Here is a 26,832-nt window from a genome sequence, read left to right as displayed (position 1 = left end):
TTATTTTCTTCATTTTACAGCATGAGTGTGGTTGATTTTGTAAGCATCCACATTTGATTATGCAATTTTCAGACCTAAAGCTCTTAAAATGTCCTTGCTTTCAGCATAAGCATTCCTTGAAATGGAATGTAAAAGCCGATATATAACCTGCTCCTCACTTTATCTTATGGTCTCATCTTACACAACCCTTTACATTTCTATGACAATCTCCAGGGAAGCTAAACATTTTGTAGTTCCTCAGGAACACTCCAGGCTGATGTTCCCTTTCTTTGGAACATTCTTGTGTTTTTTTTACTGAGCCAAACTTTTATAACTATATCAATTCTGAACACAACCTAAAAGGAGAAGAGAACATAGGTAGGGAGAAATCTAGAAAGTTATGGAAGTAATCTAGGCATGTGGGAAGAAATTGTGGTCTAGAATGTTAATGCCAGAAATGGAGGGGAAAGAATAAATCCTAGTAATAGCTCAATCGATTCTATTAAAAAGTAATGAACAGGTAAACTTCCAAGAGAATATTGGTGACATTAGGAGAAATAAGGAAATTAACAATGATTGCTGCATGTTCGTCTCCCCATCTATAAGCTGGGAATATTTTTCCACTTTACCCTTATGCTATAGCGCTAATGTGAAAATAATAATAAAATAAGGTGACTGTGGAAGTGCTTTGAAGTAATGAGTTTCCATATGGTTTGAAAAGCTTTAGTTCATGGCCAGACCACATGGTACTATTAGGATTTTGGAGCTACTCCCTTTTCCATGGGAATCTACATCCAGCACACAGCATCGCAGTACATTTGTTAAGGGTAACTGCTGCCAGAAAAATTCTGCATGGTTCTCAAATGATTCCAACTGTCACTTTTATCAGAAATGATAGTATTTAGGTGTGTTCCTTAATAAATGTAATTTTTCTGTGCAAAAGAGTTTTTCTTTTAGGCAACTAAGTAGCACATGGTGCTCAGGTACAGTTCTGCAGAGAGAGCTTGAAGTTAGAGTGAAGGAGAGATTTAAATGAGCTGGACTGCTAATACCAGGCTTCAGAAAAGGGACCAGAAGACTGACGCCAGATTATTCATCTGACTAATTTTCAGCCAGTTGGGAGAATACAAAAGAAAACAAATATGTCACAACTGGGCTCTACATTAAAAAACACACATAAACACACGCAAACTGTGTGGCAAAAGAGGACAGGGAATAAATTTTTTTTTCTGAGGTAAAGATTTTTCAATAGCTAACTGTGCTTCTGGTACCTCAGTCTTAGAGGCTTAAAAACAAATCTGTAATTTTCAAGCTATATGTCTATGGGTTGATTTGTTTAAATATTGATTTCAAAGAAGAAGACATGCAGTATATGTTTCTCTGTAGTGCTGTTTTCTTTCTTTCCAAATTTCAAAAATTTCTTTCAAAATTTCTTTCTCTTATTCATATGAAAGAAAATGAAGATCACAACTAATTATAATTAAATAAAGAGAAAAATTAAAACTTTGAAGAAAAATAATCAGGAATTGTTTTTATTTATGGCCATTAATGAAAGGTACCACAAAAATATCTAAACAAAGGCAAAATCTTTTTGAAATTTATTTTCTTCTTCTCTTCCCCCTCTTCCCCCCTCCTTTTTTTTTTGAGAAGCAGCCACAGCTTTTAATTATTGTATAGGAGAAAAATATTATAAATTTAATAGTTCAGTTAGTTTTAATAAAGTATGATCTTCGAGGATAATTTGAAGTAACTATTATTTCTCAATTTCCTAAGGAGGAATACATCATCTTGCAAAATACGTAAATTGTATAGCTGCCGTATGGATTTACATTTCACCCCCTTCCTGTAACATCTCTGCCAGGTCAGTATATCTGTATATGTAAGAATGTTTGGCTGCAATTCCAAATCCCTAATATTGGAAGTAATTTTGCCAAAGAACATACTTTTAGGGTGTTAGGATATGACCAGATGCAGGTAGTTCCAACTGAAACCGGTCCTCCACAGGTCATTAATGGATGTTTCTTTGGCTATAGTTTAAGTATTTCCCATTCTGAAGAAGCTTCTGGCTCAGAAAAGCAGATGAATATGGCTATCCTATCCATCTCCGTGAAGTGTCCTGAGTCTAAAGTAAGCCCACATATGAAAGTGCTTTGGGGGCAGGGGGGAGTCAAGAGAATTGCATAAATCCAATAAATGTTATGAAATGTGGACACTGAACAGAAATTACTCCCAGGAAACCTTCTTTGTGTGCTTCAGAATATGAAAGGATCAACCAAATTGGTTTGAACAGAAGTTTTGGGATTTTTTTTCACATCATTCACAAGTATTCTTTTAGTAGCTAGTCAGTTTGTGTGGCGGATCCACTGAGGTGCCTTTAAGTAGACACTGTAGGGCAGCCATCAGAGCAAGCAAGCACTCTGAACAGCATCTGTGGAGTGATTCGTTGGTTTCTTGATAGAGATGTCCCACAAGTCACGTGGTGTCCCTTTGCGACATGACAACTGCACATGAAATGTTGTGCACTAACTATTCAAACTGACGAAAGGCCTGGACCAACACGGAGACAATTCCTCTTCTAATGCCATTGACTTTATTACATGAGCAATTCACTGGAGACTCTTCTATCACAGTCACTGGAAAAATGCTTTCAACTTTGCTTTTCGTGTGTTTACATACACACTTCACACATTTTTTATTCTACTTTTGTGGGTTTCACTGTGGTTGACCACCTTTGTGTCCTCATCGTTAGTTCTATGCTACAGATTTCAGGAAGAGCCTGTCTGCAGTTGTGAATCTTTGCCCACATTTCTAGACTTGTGGACTCCTTTTCTTTTATTAATGGTTGATGGTTAGGACCATTTCAAGCACACAGTTCTTTTTCACTTTTGTGCCCTGCTACAGTGGTTTGAATGGTTTAATCTAAAAAATCTCTCCTGAGCTGCATAGTCATAAATGCATACCCTCTATTTTGTGCTTGCTTTTGGGAGTACTATACGCACATCAAAATTATATTGGCAAGAGCAGAGCTACTTTCCTCCCTATGCCCCCAAATGACTCTTCCTACAAGCTTTCACTAATCTCAGTAAATGACACTCTTTTTCACTCAGTTGTTTTGTCTGAAAATCTAGAAGTCAACTTGAATTCATCTACTTCCTTCATAGTGTACATCTAATAAATAGAAGATCCAGGAGGATATACCTTCAAAATATATCTTGAATCTAATTATTACCACTTCTACAATCTGAGCCATTTCTATTTCCCAGCTATATTGGTCTCCCTGCCTCTAATATTGCATTCTTTTATTCTATCTTCTACAGGGAAGCTATGGTTATCTTTTTAAAAAGCATTCCTTAGAGATCCCTGGGTGGCTCAGCAGTTTGGCGCCTGCCTTTGACCCAAGGCGTGATCCTGGAGACCCGGGATTGAGTCCCACATGGGGCTCCCTGAATGGAGCCTGCTTCTCCCTCTGCCTGTGTCTCGGCCTCTCTCTCTCTCTCCCTCTGTGTCTCTCATAAATAAATAAAAATCTTAAAAAGTAAAATAAAATAAACATTATCTCTAAAAAAAAAGCATTCCTTAAATCATAAACCCCACTGATTAAAATATTAACCAATGGTGTTCCACTATACCCAAATATAGGCCCCTAATTGTAGGCAGGGTTTGCCTGAGTTGGCTCAGATGACTACTCTTTACTCTATGAATTGATTTTTAGCCACACTCACTTAAATTTGTTTTTACACACAAAATCCAACCCCCTTTCCTGGATAAAACTTTTGTTTGAATGTCCTACTTCCTAATAATCTGGTCTTCCTCTGCCTCAGAAAGATCTTCCCTAACCATTGTTACCCACCACTCTCCCTGGCAACCATAAATCCCTTTCTTCAATTTAACCTACTTCTGTCTTCTTCCTGGATTTATCAATTCTTGAATCTATTGATTTACACTCAGTTTCCCTATTAGAAAGTGAGCTCTGTGAATAGAGACTCTGTACTATTCTAACTTGTCTCCAAAGCCAAGGCTACCTGATATCTGTAAGAGCTCAATAAATTTTTCTGAAATTGTTTTATTTAATTTTCATGGTGATACAATGAAAGATATTGCTACCATACAACTGAAAATCCTGAGTACAGTTTTTTGTTTTTTGGGGTTTTGTTGCTATTGTTGTTATTTTTGGTTTTATAACGCCTCTTTTGGCAGTCTTATTATCTATTAGGCAGTCTGTAGAGCACTTTATTTCCTTTAGGTATTTCATTTACAATGCCTAGGGATTTTTAGGATCTCCCCAGCCTCCCTTTTATCCAAGGATAGCTTTTTAACACAGCACTAGACAAATGAAACATAAGCAGAGGCTTTTTGAAGAGCGTTTGCTTTAGAGAGTACCCCGAAGCTACTGCTCTTTCCTTCTGCCTTAAAATCCATGGGTATGATGCCTAAGTTTGCAATTCACCTTGTATATATGTAAGTAAAAGCTGAGAAGATCTGACAGTCACCGTGATGCAGCTGAGCTGTTGAACCACTGCCAGTAGCTAGCTCTCTCCAGATGCCTTGTAATTTGAAGAGACAGGCACAAAAAAGCAATCCCTTATTTGTTTCAGCCACTGTTGGATGGATTTACTTGAAATTAAAAGCATTCTAACATCAAACCATTGTCAAGTTTTAAAAAAATTACTTGTAATGAATAGTCTTTATTTAAAGGAATAAGTTTGCATTATTCCAACTTTCAGGTAGCAAGGCATGATCTATTACACATATTTAATAAGCATCTATCTTTCGAAGTGATTTAACATACACTAATGTGTCCCATCCTTCAATTTTTGTTATTCCACAATAGAAATATCAATGCAGATTAATATCCTTTTGGGCAATGTTTCTCAATCTTAAGTGTTCCTCATAATTTCCTGTGGATTTTTTTCAAATGTAAACATTTAGAAATACTCATTGTATTAAGATTCAGGAAGACATATATCTAGTTATCTATATCTATATGTAACATTTCTTTATATGTCATATATTATATATAATATAGTTTATATATAATTTTTACTATATGGGCAATTTAGAAATCACTGCCTAAATCTTATACTATACGATTATGTATAAATAGTCCAGTTTCATAACATTACACCAAGAGTATTTTATTTATTTATTTTTAAAAGATTTTATTGGGATGCCTGGGTGGCTCAGCGGGTAAGCACCTGCCTTCAGCTCAGGGCATGATCCTGGAGTCCCAGGATCAAGTGCCACATCAGGCTCCCTGCATGGAGCCTGCTTCTCCCTCTGCCTATGTCTCTGCCCCTCTCTCTGTGTCTCTCATGAATAAATAAATAAAACCTTTAAAAAATATATTTTATTTATGAGAGACACAGAGAGAGGGGCAGAGACATAGGCAGAGGGAGAAACCTGCTCCTCACAGAGAGCCCAAACTGGGACTCGATCCCCAGACCTGATGATCATACCCTGAGCCAAAGGCAGATACTCAACTGCTGAGTCACCCAGGTATCCTGAGAGTATTTTATTTAATTAATCAGTTAGCTTCAACTTGAGTGGAGGACTATAAGGGAACTAAACAGGGTTAGGTAAAATTCAAATAAATATTGTAGAATGAGCATAGGGTTTGCAGATCATTCATGGAGATGGGAACCTTGCTTAACAGCACTGATCAGCAGGTACAGAGGGGCATTCGCTGAATGTAAGAAGAGATAGGGAGGATGGTTCACCACCCCAGGGACCCATTATTTCAAAGTTTCCCTTGCTTTTGCTACAAATTCCATATTTCTCAGCTTTTCAAACATATCCTGGGTAGGTCATTATTTAATAGTTTACTTAATCTTTCCTCAACTACTTTGTTTGGCTGAAAGATTTAGCATAGACAGCTGGTTTCTATCAGCTAGCTACAATTAGTTGTGCCATGTAACAAACTACACAAAAACTTAGTGACTTAAAACAACGTCTCTTTATGATTTCTCCTGTCTATGAATCAGCAGAGTGGTTCTGCCCATCTGAGCCAGGCGTGGCTGATCTCAGCTGAGCTTGCTCACGCATTTATGTCAGTTGAAGAAAGGTTAACTCTTCTAGGATATCTTTAACTGGGATGACAAGACTTTGTACCACATGGTCTCTCTTTTTCCAAGAGATCTTCCTGGGATTGTTCTCATGGTATGACAGGGATTCAAATGAGGAATAGACACACACAAGTATTTTTTATGCCTCTACTTATGGCAAGTCTGTAATTATCCTAATGGCCAAAGCAATTCACATGGTTCAACCTAGAATCACTGTGGGAAACAAAATAGAAGGCATGAATAAAGGAAGGCTGGAAAACTAGAAGCAATTGATAGAATGGCTATTTGTTTCAACACTTTAGATTTACAGTAATTGTTGAAAAGACTGCTAGTTTCCCGTCATGACATCTAAACTGTTCTTTCTCCTGAGTAATGGAAGTTTATTTTCGGTGGGAATATGCCCACCTAGGATTAAAAACTGTATTTCCTTCCTCCTTTGGAACTATGTGTAACCATGTGACCAAGCACGAAAGTAGTGTAAGTAATGGTGATCAGTGGTAATTCTAGAAAGATCTCTTCAAAAGGATTTTATCTTGGCTTTTTCATCTTGTGCTTTCTTTTTCTTCTGGGATCTAGCACTGATTTAGGCATCAGAGAACCATCAGTCAATTTTTACAATGCCACGACCGTAACGAGGAAAATCACATGTTATAATGGTGGAGTAGAAAAATAGGAGCTTATGTCCCCAACAGCCTTATGGAGCCATCATAATACCTATGTAATACCTACTTTTGGACTTGTTTTCTCATGAAAAAGAAATAAACCTCAGTCTTTTCCAAACACTATGATAGTCTTATCATATCTATCTAAGTCTAATTTGTTATAAATCTGCAGATCTCAAACATCTTATAAATGCTAATAAATTATCTATTTTTTTTAAAAGATGGGAGCCATACAAAGCAAAAGTAAAACCCTGGCTATGAAAACATTTTAATAGGTTTCTTTTAAGTAGGACTTCTCCGAATCTTAACTGCTAATGAATATATTGAATTTCTAAGAAGGACATATCATTCCGCGTTTGCTGTTAGATCGTACAGTCAGGATGAGTGTTTTCCAGAATAGAGTTTTGCAAAACCTATTTTATGGTTTATATAAGCTATACCAACATAGTACAATGGCTATAGTTTCAACCATTTTTTTTTCTAATTATCATGCTAAATGCTATTTATATCACCAACTACTAATCTGTAAGAAATTATGACCATGGGACACCAACTGATATTGTTGTGTAAGAAAGTTAGGGGGGAGAGAGGTGTTCTAGTTTTGATTGAGATTAAGAATGAAGAGAGAAAGATTTTCTGTAGCAAAGTGTTTGTAATAAATGATCTAACTACAGTGTCTGCAACATAAGGAAAATGGACATCTATAGAGAATGAGCTATATAATTTGTGCCTATTTTTCCTAACAAGAGACACCAAACTAGAGGAAAGGAAAAATATCAATGTTATAAAAATAAACTCACAAAGATAAAGAAAAAGGTATTTTCTGTTTGTTATTTCCTAGTTCGCTTTGGAATATTTCTGTTTTCATGGAATTTATTTTAGCTTGGCATCAGCCTGTGAAAAAGGTGATCTCTCAGACTAGAACATTTTCTCAAGGCTTCCCCAGCTGTAAAAATAATGAGTGATTCTTAGAAAAGAACTGAGTAGTTCCTAATTGTGACTTCTAAGGATGGATACTCTGGCTGTAGAATTTTCTCTGGTGGTTTTCTGATTACTTAATGGCTATTTCACAATTCCCAACTTCTTTTCAACTAAGCTCAATGTAATCAGCAAGAATACATTTTATTTTTATTTTTTAATTGAAGTAGAGCTGACATACAATGTTACATTAGATTCAGGTGTATGACATAGTGATTGGACAACTCTAAACCTTGTGCTCTGCCCACCAAGGAGTGTTTACATTTTAAATGCAGCTCAACATTAATTTATCTAACATCTAATATTCCCAGAGTTCTGTATAAGATGCTGTCAAGAGTGTACTATATAAGGTAATGAGTCCTTGTCTATATGGTATTTATATTATAATTGGATTGGCTAATACAATACAAAGTAGAATGTGTTTTGGGCTACCCAAGACCAAGAGTAAAAGCAAACATGCATAAATATGAGAGAGAGAGAGAGAGAGCAGGAGAGAATGATAATGAGCATCTGGAGAGAAATGAACTCAGGGCAGGATTTAGAGAGGAGGAATTATAAAGAAAAATTCAAGGATAGGAAGGATTCATAAATCAGAGATTCAGGAAAAACACATCAAACAAAGAGGATCACATAGACAAATACATAGAAACCAGACAACCAAAGATATATTTGGGTGATATAAACTAATGTATTTTATGAGATCACATATTTGGTGACTACTAACTACTCTTGTTCCTACAAGGGATTTTGTGGAAATAAAATAACCAAGAAAGAACTAGTAAAGATTTTCAAGCATGCTTAGCTCTATGGAACAGGATGACTGCACTTTTGGTTACTGATGGAGTGGAAACTTTTGGGGAAAACAGTAAGCAGAATCTGGAAGTGGATAGAGATTCTTGCAGTTGAAAAGTTAGAGAATTGCATATTGAACTGAGAAGTTAGCAAGGGGATATAAAAAACAGTTGAAGGCAAGAAACCATAAAGGCGTAGAGTTACAGTATTTGATTCCTAGCTTTGTGTGATGAATTGCTAGTTGTTGGGGTTGGGGAAGGTGTAGCAATACTGGCAGAAGAATTAAAGTTTTACTTGGTTATCTGAGAGATTTAGTCAAGGTAGTGTACAAAACAATATATTTTTGAAACAGCACAAAAACCTCCACAAAACTATACCCATGACACATCCTAAAATGATTATCTTTGGGAGGACAGAAAAATGCAGAAGGATATCATGATAAAAGGAAAAAATAAATGAATAAAATATGGAGAAAATTCTGTATCGTGATGAGACAGCAAAGGGAAATCCAAGAGATTAAAACACAAGGATCTTTCAAACCCCAAATACTTTTTGGAGGGCCATAAACCATACTAAATATGCTCTTGGCCATGAGTCCCCCTATGATGTGATTATATACTTCCATAGAATATCGAGTAAGAGTGTACTGTATAAGCCATGAGAGCTGTTCTGTGTCATCTGCAAAATGAACAGATTCAGTATTCATGCTCAGCAAATTCTAGACACAGAACTATTAAAGGTAAAGGAATAGAGTTGAAGGGAAACAACAGTGACAATTAAAAGAAGAAAATAAAGTAGAGAAAACAGGAAAGAAGGGAATTTGGTATGCACAGTGTTTGGCCACTGAGACCCTCCTTCAGGAAAGGGCTTGCCTCAGCTGTGGAGAGAGGCAATGTTTATTCAGAAACACATGAGTACAGAGGTAAAAGCCCACTTTTCCAGCCCACTGCAAGATGTACCTGAAGAATCCTTCCAGTTTTGGAGGGCTCCACTGGGTTGTCTGAGGCCATTTTGAGACCTGCTTCATTGCTCAACTTCTTCTGTTTCCTTTCCTTCTCTTCCTCAGAGATGCATTTCAACTCTTGAATGAATACCTACACATTAAACTCCATCTCAGAGCCTGCTTGCCCATGCTGTTGCAACAATATTGCTCATGTATTTTGTTGGCATTATGAGCTATCTAAAGAGAGTAAATCATTCAGTCTGCCTCTCCCTTTGAGTGACACTACTCATTCTCATAGGCCATACAGGGAATTAATCAGGAGAAATAATTCTTAACCATGGATCTATTCTGGAAAATAAGGATCAAGTAGGGCATTCAGTTGGCAGAACTAAGAAAAGAAGAAAAGACACAAATAGCATAGCAAGATGAACCCTGGAAACAGTTAGATGGGGGGTGGTAAAGAAGGTTCATTGGAGGATTGAGAGGCTGTATGCTTGTGGTAGGCAGAATAATGTCCTAGGGTGTCCAAATCCTGATCATTGGAACCTATCACTATGTCCCCTTCCATGGCAGAAAGAATTTTGCTGATATGATTCAGTGGAGGACCTTGAGATGGGGAGATTATCCCGGATTATTCAGGTGAGCCTAATGTAATCGTAATTATTCTTAGAAGTGGTTGCAGGAGGCAGGGAAGTAGAGGCAGAGGTAAATGTGATGAAAAACTAAAGGTCAGAGAGGTTCAATATTGCTGGCTTTGAAGATGGAGGAAGGTGGCCAAAAGCCAAGGAGTATGGGTGTCCAATACTCCTTGGCCACTGAAGATGAAAACAAAAAATAAAACACAAGGAAATTTTTTATTCCTTAGAGTCTCCATAAAGAAAAGACAACATGATCATCACTTTAATTTTAGGCCATAGAGACCCATATCAGACTTTAATGTAGAGAACGCAAAGACAGTGCATACATGCTATTTTAAACCACTAAGTTTATGATAATTTTTTTCAGCAGGTGTTTGAAACTAACACAGTGCTGATACCAGCTACATGGCAAATATGGAGAAGAAGAGTAAGACTTTTTTTTGTGTGTGTGTAAGACATTTTGGTTGTCATACTTGGAAGCTGGGGAGAGAATCTTCATCTGCCATTTAGCACTATGAACTTCATTAGAACACACAGTGTCTCTGCACTCGTGTTTTCTCATCTAGAACCCAAATAAATGTAACCACCACATAGAGTCTCTCCAAGTTTATTGATTGAACCCAAGTGCTTCTGTTAATTATGTATAGTTTCCTCCTTTATCTAACTTTCTTCCTTCCCTCTGGGGCTTTTAAGCCATGCTCCACTCCTGGTAAAGACCCCCAGGGAAGCAAAATCATAGGGATATTAGGCCTTCTTTACTACAGTGTTTAAATGTTTAAAGCTCTGGCAAGTTGGAGTCATTGTGAATGCTGATCCTGTCTATTTATATGTATTTTTTCCACAATAAAAATGAGGGACAGGGTAAGAAAATGCAGTTTCATAATCATCCTTTGTCACAATTGGCACCGGCCTTTCCAATGAAGAGCATCTCTTTCTTTATTAAATTAAGTTGGTATCTGTGCTCTTTAACCTCATCTGGCAGCCCAGTGCCTGCATTTATTATTCTCAAAGTGGAAACTTGCCATCCAACATCTGGTCTGCATTTGTTTTCCTTTAATTTCCTTTACCCATTCTATCATATATGCTTTTCTAAAAACAGTAATCTGAATGGATTGTTAATATCTCTTAGCATTTTATACTCAACTCTCTAGCCTACATTCTGTAAAGAGATCAGAGATACACCTGATTAACCCAAAAATGTGCCAGGAAAAAAAAAAAGAAGCCTCATTTACACGTAAAAAGTATTTATCATAAATACATTAGAATTATTCTTTCAGTCTGAGAAGGAAGACACTCTGTAAAACAAAATCTACAGTAAGTGAGTATCTAAGAGAATGCATTTTCCTCTAAGGGAAAAGAATGGTGCATAGGTCAGGAATAATGAAAATAAGAAAGTAGACTTGTTTTCAAAAATGTGTCTCAATTGGTACTTCGTTAGCTACAGGAGAGTATCTAGTATTTGCAAGGATGTCCCCTTGAGTCCCTGGGTTCTCCATGGACAAAGAACAAGGCAGATATGTGACTCTTTTTCTCAGAGACCAGGTCAACCTTTGGCCATAGTTGGAATTAGTCACAGCAGGAAAAGAAAACAATGGGTAAATCTGCAACATTCAGTTTTTAAAAATCACAACTGGAACAACATCTGCGTTGAAGAAAAGGGAGCTCTTGGGAAATGTGGCCACTCTGTCAGCACTGCATAATGCAAGAGAAGGAATGAGCAACCGGATGGGATTAGAATTGTTCTACACGTATGTGTCAGAATTCTATTGAAGTCCAACGGTCTCAGCATTTTAAAAGCTGGATTTCATATGGGGCATTTGCAAATCTTGGCTTCTGCATGCCAAGATCCAAAAGGAAAGTAACTCTTTTCCATCACACTATTCCTCCATTTGGTCAAATGGAATTAACTTCAAATCCTAAGAGTTTATATCCATTAACTCTTTGAATTTATATTTAACTGAGAAATAGACAAACCTGATATAACTGTCACATAAGCATGCATCAGTTTCTTGCCACTTAAAATGTTCTTCTGCTTTTGTAGTATGTCCTCCTCAGTACATGGTCCGTTTCACCCTCAGTCCTGTTCTTTCATCCATGGCTACTCTCCTAAGCTGGAGAACTCCATGCCAACCTGGCTTGTTTGGCCTCAGAGATTTCCATGGGGGAGAGTACCCAGGTTGACCCTTCCAGCTTGGCTTTGGGTTAAGAAGGACAGCAGTATGTTCCTCTCTTCCATTTACACCTTATACTTTAATGAAGACATCCAAGCAATCTCTCCTGGGCCTCTTCCTCTACCAACTTACGAACTTTAATTCTCTGTAACTACACCCATTTTTTGTCTTTCTTTTTTGACTCAGAGAAATATGTATCTCTACTCCTTTTGAAACTTCATTCCTCAATTAGCCTCAAAATTCACTTCCTTCCTATCCCTTTAGAGACTTTCAATGATCTCATCTTGGTCAATTAGCTCATCTTTCGTTTGTATCCTCCCTCATCTCCACCCCTTCTCCAAAGGCTTGTCTAGACTTTGCTTTGTCTCAAAACAACAACAACAACAACAAACAAGGGGTGCCCGGTGGCTCAGTCAGAGTCTGCCTCTCCCTCTGCCCCGCTCCCCTGTTCTATGGTGGTTGCTCACTCTCAAAAAAATAAATAAAATTTTAAAAGTAATATAAAAGCAAAACCATAAGATTTTCATGCTTTGACACTCCTGCAATCTGCTGTCTAATATTTTCTATTTACAGTCATTGGTGAAAAGCTCTATATTTACTACTTCTGTTTCCCTACATTTTCTTCAATGATGTTTTCAGATCTTTAGTAAACTTGCACTTCTATCAGTCTTCTTCCAATTATTCAATTTATCAGCTTTAATTTTTCTTGAAACTTTTGCCTCCATGAGACTCAAATATCACCACATTATCGTAATCCCATTTCTGCTGTCCAGTAACTCCTTCTACAATTTGTCTTTGGTTTTCCTTTATCTTACTCTCGGATTCTTCCACAAGGATGATTATCTGGCTTATTACATTCTCTTTCCCACAATATCCTCAGAAATATTTCATATTCTATCACATTGTTGACAATTACAGATTGTGCTATATTCTAAAAGAGAAAGACATAGTAATTTAATTATAAAAAGGAACAGAAGAACATTATGTGTGAGCCCCACCACACTCATTGTACTTTAGCTCTCCTATTTGTATTAATTTTCCAAGAATCTCTAGTCCAAATTCTTGCATCAAACTTTGGCTTTTCTTACTCTCTTGGAAATGTATCAATTCTTCCTTCTCATTATATTATTTTAACCTATTCCACAGATGTACTGTTATGGCCACTTTATTTAAGCTCTAAACATAGATAACTTGATGCAGAGTCCACTCTTAAGAATACCCAATTTACTGGAAGAGACAGGAATGCAAACACTTAAGAATATTACAAAGCAAAAGAGAAATTATATCAAATAACAATATAACCAACTAACTCTGGGAATGCGTGTGGTTGGCTTGGCACATTTTAGCTATGCCTAAGTTGTTGAATTTCATTTCATTATACTCAGTTACTTCTTATTCAGCTACTATAAAGAGCTAAGAAGTAGCCCATTCTCTGAAGGAAGTATAAAGAGAAGAAGCTGTGTGTCTGTGATTTGATTATACCAGCTGGTTGCATTAATAAGGTAGATGATAAGGAATTTCTTCAAGTAATAAATCGGGCATTCTCAGCTGGGTAGAATTTAGAAATTTCACTTGGCTCTAACTGAAACTTCATGTTTCTTTGCATTATGAATGTAGAAAACACACACATACACACACACACAGTGGTTTTAGCAACACTTATGACTTGTCACTGGATTTCTAGTTTTTCATATCACACCTCAGTGCTGCATATATTTCAAAATATTATTTAAGTTACCACACTATTGAAATTATAGTAACTGCTAGTACTTATTTTTAAATGCATTAATAATTATACATCACAAATCTGTTTAGTATTTTGATAACTGTACTTCCATACATTGGTTTCTATCGTAATCCTATGTATGTTATTTTATGAACTTAAAAAACATATTACATTCTTTCTAGAATTTCATAAATTATACGCTGGAATGTGACGTGTCTATAGCACAAAAAGGCAAATAGCTTCTATATGAAATCTTGTGTTTTAGAAGTTCAGGAGAGTGACAGATGACAAAACTAGAGTAGATGTAGCTTTCCAAGGAAAACAACACTCCAGGAACAGATGAGCTTTTGCAAAATCATGAAATATGGAATACCAGGAAGCATAATCAAGATGGACAGGGTGAAGTATCATAAATGCACAAATGAGAATGACTCTTTTAATTGAGAGTTAGATGAGTTATTTGTAGGTCACAAGCCACATCTGATGGCATAAAAGAATTGGCAGTGCATGTCACAGTAAACAAAATACCTTCTCCAAAAAGCAGCATCTACTCTGGAAGAATCTGATTCAGTGAGTTTTAGGGTTGAATCCTTGTCTTAGTGCTATTTTTTTGGACTCATGTCACATATGATTTTTTTTACAAAGGAGTTTCACATCATCCCTAGTTGGTTTCTTTGTGGTCTCAATTATGTAGTACGAAATGTGAGCAGAATGGTTTAAGAGCATAAAAGAGCAGAATAGCGCTTGGAGGGAAGGGGACCTGAGAATGGATAACCCACAGAAAAAGATCAAATCAAGACATGATGCAAAGTGACAGGCCCACAGGCCATTTGTTAAATTTCCTGCTCTTTCACACTCCTGTTCTAATCCCCAGTGGTTTCTAACCACTAAGATCAGCCTTTAACTTTTCTTTGGTAAACCTATGCCCCGATGCATTCTTTAACTCCATTTAAGTAACATAAAGTCACTGATAGAGCAGAGTATATGGTAGGCAAGTAGAGGAACTTGGCTCCAGGCTAAATGACAATTGCCTTTGAATACCCACCAGACTAGTGTTTTTTCTAACCTAATCCTTGACGTCATAAATTTGCTTAAGAGAGAATCTCTAAAGTTTTCTCTCCTGCAATTCTGGTTTTTGTTTGATTCTTGACATATGTTCATTTGTTATTTTTGAGCAGGTTGTATATACTTTTGCCTAAAATCTACACTAAAGTTGATTAACCACATGTCAACCTTGTTACAGAGCAGACCTGAATTTTTATTTTGTGTGTTTGTTACTTTACATGGAGTAATCTGTGAGTAGGGGTAGCAGAGACCCCCTTCTGTCTTGGCCTGGAGTCTAGATGAAAAACAGCAGATATGGAAGTAATGAAAGCTTCTGGAGCAGCATGTTCACCATGGATTAGTTTGCTCTACAGTTTCATAGATTTTAATTGTTTGTTCAACTCTGAATCCATTTATTTTTGCCCCACTCACTTCTGTAGCTTATTCCAGCCCAAACTTCCCCCAATAGAAAAAAAGCTCGTAAAATAAATGTTAATTGCTACCAAAGGGAATTTTGACGGGCACGCTGGATGCACTGGTATTGCAGTTATGAAATTCAGACCTTTACCACTGGAGCTGAGAGAGAGAAAGTAAACATTTGAGACAACACTGCTTAAAAAAAAATGAAAAATAAAAAAAAAACTTTTGGGAACTGATTCTAGAGATGATATGTGTACTTAGCTCATTGTGACTCCTAGCTCTTTGCTCTTCATCTCTGGCCTGCCTATCCTTCATGTTAGGTGGATATGGGAAAAGATACAGACTCTCCAAAAATACTGTTTTTCTTTTCTATTGCCTCTCATGTAAATTTGTGTCACATTGTTTTAGGTGGCATTTGATCACATCAAAGTACACTCTTCACTTGGATATGCCTCCGTCAACTCACAGAGTTGTGGCAATCCACTTTTGTGCCTATAGTTGCCCCCATGGAGACTTGCACGCACAGATGATGAAGTTTTAGTGGGTATAAACCATCAGGCTGCTATTTGATAAAGGAACCCAGGATCCAGCATTCTTACAATTACATTCTGGGAATCCACCACTTGTTAACTCCATACTGAGTGTTGAAAGTGGGTTTGGCACTGAGCTTGGTGCTATAGTATGGAGGAAGGAAGGCTATATTTCCAGAGGTAAGCCTACCAAATGAACCTGTTAGTAGAACATATATAAACAATACATTAAATTAAGCACAGTATAGTTCAGAAGATTTAAGATAATGTGAAAACCTATATGGATGAGACATTAGAGCAGTCTCCTTAGCAGTAGATGGCAAAAGAGAGGCAGAGAGATGTCCTGACTCTTCTTGTCAGGGAAACAAGAATGAAACTAGGGAGAGAGGAATGATAACGGTACATTTCAGAAGTGGAATGGTTTGCCTCTGGATGCATCGGGATGCTAGTTTAGTGCGAAAAACTGGAGTCAGCCTTTGGGGCTTGAGGGAGATCAAGTTCTACCACTTGCTAAGCTGGGTAACTATAGCTGGACATATTTCTCTAAAACTCAGTTTCCCCACCCATAAAATGAGGATAACGACATTACCTAGCTCACAAGAACGCTGTGAGCAATAAGTGAGATAGTGAAAGTAAATCTCTTAAAACAGTGCAGCAATCAATAAACATTAGCTGTTAGGTTGTTATGTTAACACGGTTGCGTGCAGTAGAATCTAACTGTGCAGATGACGGAAAAACTGTACGAGTTTAAGTCTGTGGTTAGAGGACATGGTGGGGGGAGGAGCTTTGAGACGTTTACGAGGGCTTTGCAGCAAAAGATGAAAATGCAGTCTGTATATGACATCAACCAACTGGTGATTTCCCATTCTAGAGCTTTGCCACTGCGGGTTGCTCAGCATGTATTTGCTGAACACCTGCTTTAGGCTCACAACGGGGCCAGGTATTGTGAACATAGAGAAGCAGAGGAGAGAATTTGCCCATGAGGAATTTTGACATTGTTTGGAAACAAACAAATGGGTAACATCTGATTAAGGGTGTCAGACCATATATGAGGAGGTGCCAAAAGTAGTGGTCACAATTAGCATGTCCAAATGTTTGGCCCTAAACCTTTGGTTGCTCCAGGCTTGGCTGCAGTCTGAGAGGTACAAAGGTGAAGGACATGGATAATAAAACCTCAATCACTTACTGTCAAGCACTGGGAATTGCCCATGCCACCGGCAAGATGTGACATTCTTTTTTTTTTTTTTTAAGATTTATTTATGTATTCATGAGAGACACAGAGAAAGAGGCAGAGACACAGGCAGAAGGAGAAGCAGGCTCCTTGTAGGGGGGCTAATGTGGGACTCAATCCCAGGACCCCAGGATCACAACCTGAGCCAAAGGCAGACGCTCTACCACTGAGACACCCAGACATCCCAAGATCTGACATTCTTAAGTCAGTTAGGATGCATTTATCTGGACGTTTCCTTCCTCTCAAGAGAGTTTGTTTGAAAGAGAGATATTAGGGAGAAGCAAAAGAACGATAACTACTTTAAGAGAGGTTGAAACGGAGGCAGAAAAAAAAAAGCATTTTTAAATTCCCCTTATAATAATAACAAAAATTTAGGTAATACGGAGTATGTGCCAGGCTGTGTTCTGAACACTTCACACATATTAACTCATTTATCTTCCCAACAACCCTATAAAGAACATGCTTTTCTTATTCCCACCATATACACAAGGAGCTGAGGCACAGGGATATTGAGGACGTTGTTCAGATCACAGGAAAAGAGCAGCAAGCCAGGAGCTTAACCCAGACCCCATGGCTCCAGGTTCCCCGATCTTTGCTGTGACACCACACTGCCCCTTGATGGCACACCTGGACCTTTTTTTTTTATGAGAAGAATTGTGCTAAGTGAATAATGCACATGAGACATTGGAGCTCTTTCGTTTTGTTTTTAGTGTTATTTTGAGGGCCTGAAAGAGAAGATACTGAGAAAATGTGACAGGTTATTTGGCACTCTATAAACTTTTTTTTTTTAATTAAAGATTTTTATTTAGTTAGTTGAAAGAAAGAGAGCATGAGCTGGGTGAGGAGCAGGGGGAGAAGTGGACCCCTCCCACTGAGCAGGAGCCTGATGTGGGGATTGATCCGGAACTCCAGGATTACGACCTGAGCCTAAGGCAGACGCTTAGCCCACTGAGCCACCCAGGTGTCCCTACATAAACTTTTCAATACATAAACTTCCTTTGATATATATCATTAAACTAGGAGCTGAGATTTCCATTTGCAGCCAAGAGAGTCACATACTGTAAAGTCCTATCTTCCTGTGGCTTTATGCAAAGACACAGACTTTTCCAAATATCTTCTGCCCTGAATTCCCTTTTAAAGAGTCCTCACACTGCAAATCTCCCCCTGCCTCTCTCTTTGTCTCTTCCTGGCGTCCAGTGGCCTAAAAAAGTTTCAACCAGAATGCCTTGGTAAAATACGGAAACCCTTCAATCCCTCCAAATTTTGCTCAAAGTAATTTTCCTTGTCTTGTTCTTTTACCTGCTTCCTTCCCCAACCTGCTCTCAAAGCAAACCTATTTTGTTTTTGCTACTGAATTGTTTTTTACCATTATTCATTTACGATGTTTCATGATCCTCTGGCTTTGCACATACTGTATCCTTTGCTGAAATTTCCTTTCCCAATCTCCATCTGGCCAAAGCTACTTATTATTGAAAACCCAAATGAAACAGCACCTCCTATATTGAGATATTTTTGGCCCCTATGGGGAGAGATGCCCCCAAAGCACTTTGCTTTTTTCTCAGTCACTGTACCTGGCATGTTAGACTCTTCCATGTGTCACTGCTTCCCATACCTCTTATCACTGACACCTGTTACTCCATGATTTTTTGAAGAAAAGAATAATATTTACTGTTTTATCACTGGGCTTTTGCACATAAAAGGCTTCTATAGATGCTGCTTGTTTTGGGATCTGTCCATTTTGAGGATTATATGTGGCAACTGTTAAGCCTAGACAAGGTGATTTTTACAAAGCTAGGTTCTCTATTTAATACCACTTCTCCTCCCTGGCACTGGATGCATTTGAGGAACTCAGCATGGTTGTAGTGTTAGTTTAATACAAATATAATCTTGAATAGAAGTCTGGTGCCAAAATGTAATTACTTAATCCACTTTGTCACACACATACACATGCACACACACGCACCCTGATGTTGCTTTCTCAGTTTGAAGTACCCATATGCCCCAAATCTACTAAATTTCTTTGAAGCCATGCTCAAATTCTGCCTCTTTTCTGAATTTACCTCTTTTCTGAATTTTTATCATTTACTAGTCATACTTTTTTGTGTGTCAAACTTCCAAATTGTGTTACTTATTTTTGTTCATTAATTTACTTCTCAAGTCGACTCAAACTGCTTATTGCAGGCAGCATGCCAGGGATATAAAGGTAAGGAAGATGAAATCTTGTCCCCATAATGCTCAAAACCTTTTGCAGGAGACTTACGACAACAACACAATTGTATAATATAATATGATACAATCAAAGTAGAAGTTTGCATGGAGCACCAACGAAGCAAAGAAAAGGGACAACAAAATCTGCTTTTGTTGGTCTTCTTTTTTATAATGCAGTTAGCTGCTTATCATTCTATCTCCTTCACCTCATTAAGTAAGCAGAGGGCACAGTAAGTATCCATCAGTTGTAGTCCAAACCAAGCATCACCATTCAGTACCAAGAGGAGTAGTTTTCTCAAATCAGATTCCTTGGGAAACAACTCTGAGATGGAGATTAATAAGCAGAATATTATTAGGCAGTATTCTTGGCAACAAGACCTCTAAAGGTGTAGAAAAACAAGACTATACAAGAGGGGAAAAATGAGCTATGACAAACAATTGTCATGGAGACCTCACTCATACCGCAGGGAGATCTGGAAACGAGCAGACTCTTCAGCATTTTTCCACTTGCAAACAAATGGAACATGCCATTGTACCCTTGGACCATCCATTGGATATGGGCTGGCATGTTGGAAGGCTACACACTTGAGCAAGAAAGCTTCTTTTAATTGAGGCAATTCCCAGAGAAGTCAGCTGAGGATTATTAGTTGCCAATGTTCATGGAAGCTAGGCAATGAGTACTCCATGCTAAGGGTGGGTCTGGGTGTCATGTCACAGCATCTACCACAGCACCCTGCAAATGATAACCACTCAGTAACTATTGGTAAAAGTTCAGTTTTATATGTTAGGTTTCACTATTCTAAAATTTTTTTTTCAGTGCCATTGTGCATATCTTACCTGAGCACTGAATTCTTTATTATTTGAAATTTATTTTAATTTATTATTTAATTCTTCATTATCTGAACTTTGTTTTTTTGTATATTTTTTATTGGAGTTCGATTTGCCAACATATAGTATATCACCCAGTGCTCATCCCATCAAGTGCCTCCCTCAGTGCCCATCACCCAGTCACCCCATTCCCCCCACCCACCTTCCCCTTCCACTACCCGTTGTTCGTTTCTCAGAGTTAGGAGTCTCTCATGTTCTGTTACCCTATCTGATATTTCCCACTCATTTTATTTTCTGAACTTTGGTTCTGAGTTCATTTGATATTTATAATCATTCTGTTGAGAACTAAGCTTCCCAGGTTTAGGAAAGATTCATAACCACATCATGCATCTTGCTAGTCAATGGACAAGTCCTCCCTTCCTGTATCACTCATCAATTAGAATTTCAATCAACTCATGGCCCCAAAGAAATCCATCATGATCAAGACATCCATAGTAAACTGACAACAAAGATATCGGTTAAGGGGAAGTGGCATCATATGCTAATGAGTTGGGAGTTCCTTGGAGTTAGATCCAAGTTAGAGAGAATAAAAACTCATGCCAAAAATCTAAATCAGAGAGATTTTTCTCTTGTAAGAAAAGCAGCCAATAAATTGACTAAGAAAAAATATAATATTTGATAATGTATGTCAAATGAGCCAGCTTAATTCATTTTATTGAAATAGTCTAGACCCTCTTCTGTTGGAAGAGGATCCCAAAACTCTGACTAAAAGTTGACCTTGATCAGCATAAGCAGGTAGATGTTACACATTTTGGCAAAAGAGTAGTAAAGTGAGCGCTGATTCTCAGTTGTTCAAATGGTTGGCTTATTGAATATAACCTCAACCCTATTTGAGAAACTTTGCTGACAGTTCACTTGGTTTCTAAACTCTGAAACTTCCAGAGAACTCTACCAGGAGAACACTCTTTTACATGACGATGGGGCAATCTGGCCCTGAGAGGTTAGAAGTCTTTGTGCTGATTTTCATTGAATTACATGTGGCAATACGGAGAGGGGGATTTGTAGAGAAGCTAATTATGACCCATTTGAGGGAGGGATCCCAGGAGGCTTGGTCATTTCCATCATTGCCTCAACCTTTTCTGTAGATTAGGAATATATCCCCTGCTACCTCCCTTTAAGGTAGGATGACCTTACCAAACAAGTTTTGAGCAGATCTATAAGAAGTTAGGCTATTAAATACCAGCTACTAGAAATAATTGAACATTAGGTTCTATAATTCTCAATTCTTTCTTCCTGCCCTCCCTACCCCACTGCCTCTTTCCCTTCCTCTCTTGGCCCCCCTTTCCTTCCCTTCCCTCTAATTTTTTTCCTAAAATATCTAGATTATTATTCAATCATAAACAATTAGATCACAGACTTGGAAAGCAGAAGTCACTTAATCTAATCTTATGAAACAAGGCCTACCTCCTCAATACCTGCCTAAAGATTTTGTACAGCTTCAATTGAAAGAATTGAGAGTGATTCATCTCAGTGTGTCTGGAGGCAACCTGCCCCCATGTCATTAATCTTTTATTGAGTACCTACAATGCATGATGCTACAAAAAGAACCTAGTCTGGATAGTTCTAGTCTTTGGAAATATCTTTCTTTCTTTTAAGTGGAAGCCTTTCTTCTTTGGTTTTCAGGCACTCACCCTACTTCTACATTAGCACCACACAGAACAAGCTTTAGCTCTCCTGTCACCAAACTTAAGGGTAGGCAGTATGGCATAGTACTTAGGAGCTTTCATTATAATGTTAGAAAATTGAAAGTGTTCCAATTCCGACCTGCTTTTTGCTATGCAATGGGAAAGCTACTTAAATACTCAAAGCTTCTATTTTGTTTGTATTTAAAATAGGGATTATAATAGTACTTATCTCATAAGTTTGAGATGAGAATTACAGGAAGTTGTCCATGTAAGTGCTGAGTGTTTCAGCAGGCATCATGTAATTACTTGATATATAACAGCCTTTTTACTTTGAAATGAAGGATCTTTCTCATGACAGATGAGATAAGCCAAACAGAAACTGGGAAAAAAATTCAGACACTGGCAATGTTTTCCCTGCCTTGCTCTTTGCTTGCTCCATGTACTTCTCATGCTGCTGAGCCTAGCTGACATTTAAACAAAGCATATTTTAATATTGAAACACTTCAGAGATGAGTTTAGGTAGGGACACTTGATTGTAGGATGGACAATATAGATTCATGATAACACCTATTTTGTATGACACACCAATGAACAAGACTATTACTGTCTTTTGTTACTATGCCTGCCTATTATTTAGAGTTTTGATATAATCCGTAAATCAAGAGGTTAATCCCTGTGTAAGAATCTTGGTTTTATCCTATTGAATCATTCTGCTCCTTCACTCAGCAAGCATTATATGGACATATACAATGCTGGGAACACAAAGTAAAATTAGACATGGTCCCTGCCCTCCAGAAAATCATAATTTGGGGTGGAAACAACAGACATAACACAGATAGTGGGAATAAAACATAGCTTATCACCACAAATCTAATCTCTCGTTGGGTGAGTAGAACAGAATATTGAATTAAGACTTCATTTGTTTAGAAAGAAATAAGGTTACTTTTATTCAATACTATCAAAAGAAATCAACAATTGAACAAGGATTTTCAGTTTAACCAGAATTTATTAAAATTTCTGTTTATCTAGTACATAGTCTGTTAGGTCTATAGACAATACCAAATAAATAAAAAGCTTCTTACTCTAGTAGAGATGACATTCTGGAGGGCTGAAGCAGAGAACTATACTGTAGGAAGACAGTGATGAATCAGAAATTTTCTTCAATGATGAGAATTTTCTGAAAAACCCAGAACACTTCAAAAATTGCACCTCTTTCTGGAGGAAAGTCCAAAATTTTACATGAAGTTAGTAGAAGTTATTTTTTTTATTTTATTTATTTATTCATGAGAAACACACACACAGAGAGGCAGAGACATAGACAGAGGGAGAAGCCGGCTCATCACAGAGAGACTGATGTGGGACTTGATCCCAGATCCTGGGATCAAGCCCTGAGCTGAAGGCATACGCCCAACTACTGAGCCATCCAGGTGTCCCAGTAAAAATTATTTTATGCTAAGTCTGAAAATGTCAAAGACTTAGAAGATTACTGAAAATAGCATCTTTCTTTTTTCTACTTTTCTTGATACTTGGTGAAGAGTACAATACTGATTTCACTTTTCCCTGTCACTAAGTTATCACCTCCCAAAATGTGGTCATATATAATTTCCCTTGTTTTTCTCCCCAGTACAGGAGTGCATGTGGATAATGACTGTTGACACAGTAGAGTGGATAGACAGTGCTCTGTGTAAGGTCACAAGAGTAAATAGCTGATTTTGCTATGGGACAAAGCATGCCTACAATTCAGACAAGGAAAGACTATAGGCTTCCTGACTATTTACTTCTGTTCGATATTTTCATAGAAAACCATAAAATGTCAGAGTCTCTTAGTAAAGAAGCATAATAAGTCTTTGTTTGCTTCAGGCACAATACCTTAGAGACTTAGATCAATCAAAAGCATGCCTCTGGGCCATGATTTCTGGGAGGAGATCTTTGAAGGTATTGTTTTAGAGGCTATAAATCTACTCTGGTGTTTGCTGCCTGTCCAGACCAGCTTTAATCACTTACCAAACAGAATCATTTGTAAGACCAAGGAAAAGATAGACTTGCCAAAAGGACTTTTATTCTCTTAAATCTCATCTCCATCTCTTGCAGATCTCATCAGGATATGAAAAGAGGCTTAGTTTCTTAGTAAATCAAATATAGCTCACTGAATTCTGAGACCAGGAAATTAAGAATCAATACGATGCTAAGATATGAAACTTTCTGGATGATACAAAACCACCTACAGGCAAGATTCTGCAGTAAGAAAAGCAAATAATACTGCATAGGGCCCAGAGTGACATGCTTTACATTAACAAGGGAGAAATCGTTCCAAATCCTGCTTTCAGACTGGAAGGCATGAGGTTCTCATTAGCACTAAAGGGATAGAGTCTGTGTAGAAAGCCAGACAGATGTGCTTTGAGAGGCAAATTTAAATACTGAGAGTGGTAACCTTGTACAGAAGAAGCTCTCACAATTACCTGTAAGGGATATTTCTTATTTCAATTTGAAAATGACCTATAAGCAACCAGCCAATTGATACCTCTCCTCTGATTAATGCAAGCCTTGTACATCTTCACTCGCTGGCAGATGAAAGAATGTGAGGAGCTCTGATTCTCCTCCATAGAACTGAGTACCTGCAGGAGTTGAGAGGAGAAAAGTCACACCACAAATGACAAGTTAAGCGAACAGTTTGAGGCTAATTTTGTAAGGAAAATAAGAGTGATCACCAGAGCAAATCATTTTACAATGCTTAAGTGTAAAGCTATTAACTGGCAAAAATGAGTTCACAAAAAACTGAACATTACCGCAAGAATACAGAAAAAAGGTGAAAACGACAGGAAAATTTTTTAAAAAATCAAAAAAGCTAGACCTCAGTATAATTGTAATTTTGTTTAGAACTCAATTACATCTTGCTTGGCTGCCCTCCTCTTGACTCAGTTTCCCCATTCTTTCTCTTTGCTGGTATTCTTCTTGGCCAGAGCGGGTCCGTAAGTGTAGCAGGCACTTAAATAGCACAACTTACTTAATGAAACAGGTAAAATAGAAGATAAGGTATCCACACTTTTCCTGGGAATATAGATCTAAGCTTCTTGGGTAAAGGCTTAGGTCTTTCTCGTAGTTATAATCAGTTATTATGGAGTCTATAAGTATTTGTTTAATTAAATTGACATTTCTCATGCTCTGATTAAATATATAAAAATGTCCGTTTCCTTCAATAGTGAAATGTTTAGATGAGTTTGATAATTAACCTACATGGTATAAATTCAGAATCATTAAAACATCTTTTCTTTTCTTTTTTTTTTTTTTTTTTGAGAGTATGAGCACATGTGCATGCAAGCAGGGACAGAGAGAGAGGGAAAGAGAGAATTTCAAGCAGACTCCCCACTGAGTGCAGAGCCTGATGCAGCGCGGAGTCTTACGACCCTGAGATCATGACCTGAGCTGAAATCAAGAGTAGAATGCTTAACTGAGCTACCCAGGTCAAAAACCTTTTTGATCTGGAGTAAATTTTGATTTCCCTCAGTGCCTTACATTGAGACATTGAGGTTTATTCTTTAAGCTTTATACATTTTTTCCTCCATCCTGATGGTCTTGATTATCATAATGAGCAGAATAGCCTGAAATTGAGGTAAGTTTGTGAAATATTGCAGTGAGATGGGGGATTTTCTCTAGTTTATATAAAAATACTCTTGGGCTGACTCTATCCATTTCCTTATTCTGCAGTGTTCACCCCAGAGATTAGAACATCCGTAAAATTAACAATATTCTGTGAACCTGACATATTTAGTTTCTTTTAAATCATTCACAATATTAAAATATTGTAGGTCTGATAAAGAGTGTCCTGGGATATACTTCTAACAACTTGCAATAGTGTGTAGATTGAACTAAACTGGATTGATAATATTGTGGGGAAATGTGGGTCTTCTCTTTGGAATCTGTTCTGAGCCTCTAGGAAGAATGATTTTCTCCTACACTTATAATCTTATAGCAAGCTATTTGCTCTTCTATTCTTCCCGTGTTCTGTTAAGCCTTTTTGACACTCCAAGGCAATCACATCAGTTTGTTTCATTAGATTTTAGCCTTCAAGAAAGCAGAGATTATTTTTTACTCTTTTTAAATCCTTTTGCAACTTGCCTATATTGCAAAATTTCCTCCATATTAGTTCTAAGGGGGAAAAAACACAGTTTATTAATAGGTAAGTCAAAATCTTAATGTGAATGCAAATGTCAAAATATATTTAAAAAGTCACTATGCTAATCTTTTCATGATCTTTGTGATGCAGTGGTCTCCAAAGTGGGGCACATGCATCCCAAGATACATGTGAAAATCTGAAAATCATTAAGTGAAAGGAAGAAGATATTAGAAAATTGAAGTATATTCATTTTTAGCACATTCCCTATACTTTCCATCAGAACTTCTTCAGTTCTTCAGATGCAAATTCACTTAGCATGACCAAGTCAAGGAACTTAGCTCCTAATGATTGGAAAGGGAAAATACATGTATAGAAAATTGGGATTCGTAGAAAGTTACAAATGTACATAGCCCCAAATTACACCCTTCTCTTAACATTATTTTTTACCTTTTTGGTTTCTTCTCCCTTTGCTTGGTTTGGGTTAGATTCTTATTTAGAATACTTACATAGAAAAAAAGGTAACGTGGCTTGCAATTAATAAGTCAGTCAAATCAATAAGAGGAGGCACTCAAAATTTAAAATATATAAAAAAGTTTCAGCCACCCCAAAAAAGTAAAATAAAATGTATACAGAAATGATGGGTAAATTATAATATATTGAATATATGTATATATGTACACATATTCATATTTATCACACTTCATTCACTTTAAAATATCTTCAAATGCTAAGATGTACCTACAATTTAGTAATATTTTTTAAGGAAAAAAGAAAAGAATCCCTATATTAAATGAATATATAAAGCATAATTCATTTACCAA

The 26,832-nt window shown here is 37.2% G+C and overlaps 1 long non-coding RNA gene across 1 annotated transcript in view; it reads left to right on the top strand.

The window, feature by feature from the left end:
• The window catches only part of LOC112662413 (uncharacterized), a 69,978-nt gene extending 68,137 nt beyond the window's left edge, over positions 1-1,841 (top strand). Inside the window, exon 3 of the long non-coding RNA XR_004814886.1 lies at positions 1,753-1,841. This is a non-coding gene — a long non-coding RNA (uncharacterized LOC112662413). The remainder of the gene's footprint in view (positions 1-1,752) is intronic.
• Positions 1,842-26,832: the final 24,991 nt, after the last annotated feature.

Source organism: Canis lupus, chromosome 13 (assembly GCF_003254725.2).
Source record: "Canis lupus dingo isolate Sandy chromosome 13, ASM325472v2, whole genome shotgun sequence".
Taxonomy (NCBI): Eukaryota; Metazoa; Chordata; class Mammalia; order Carnivora; family Canidae; genus Canis; species Canis lupus.
This window is presented reverse-complemented; position numbering and strand designations above follow the sequence as displayed.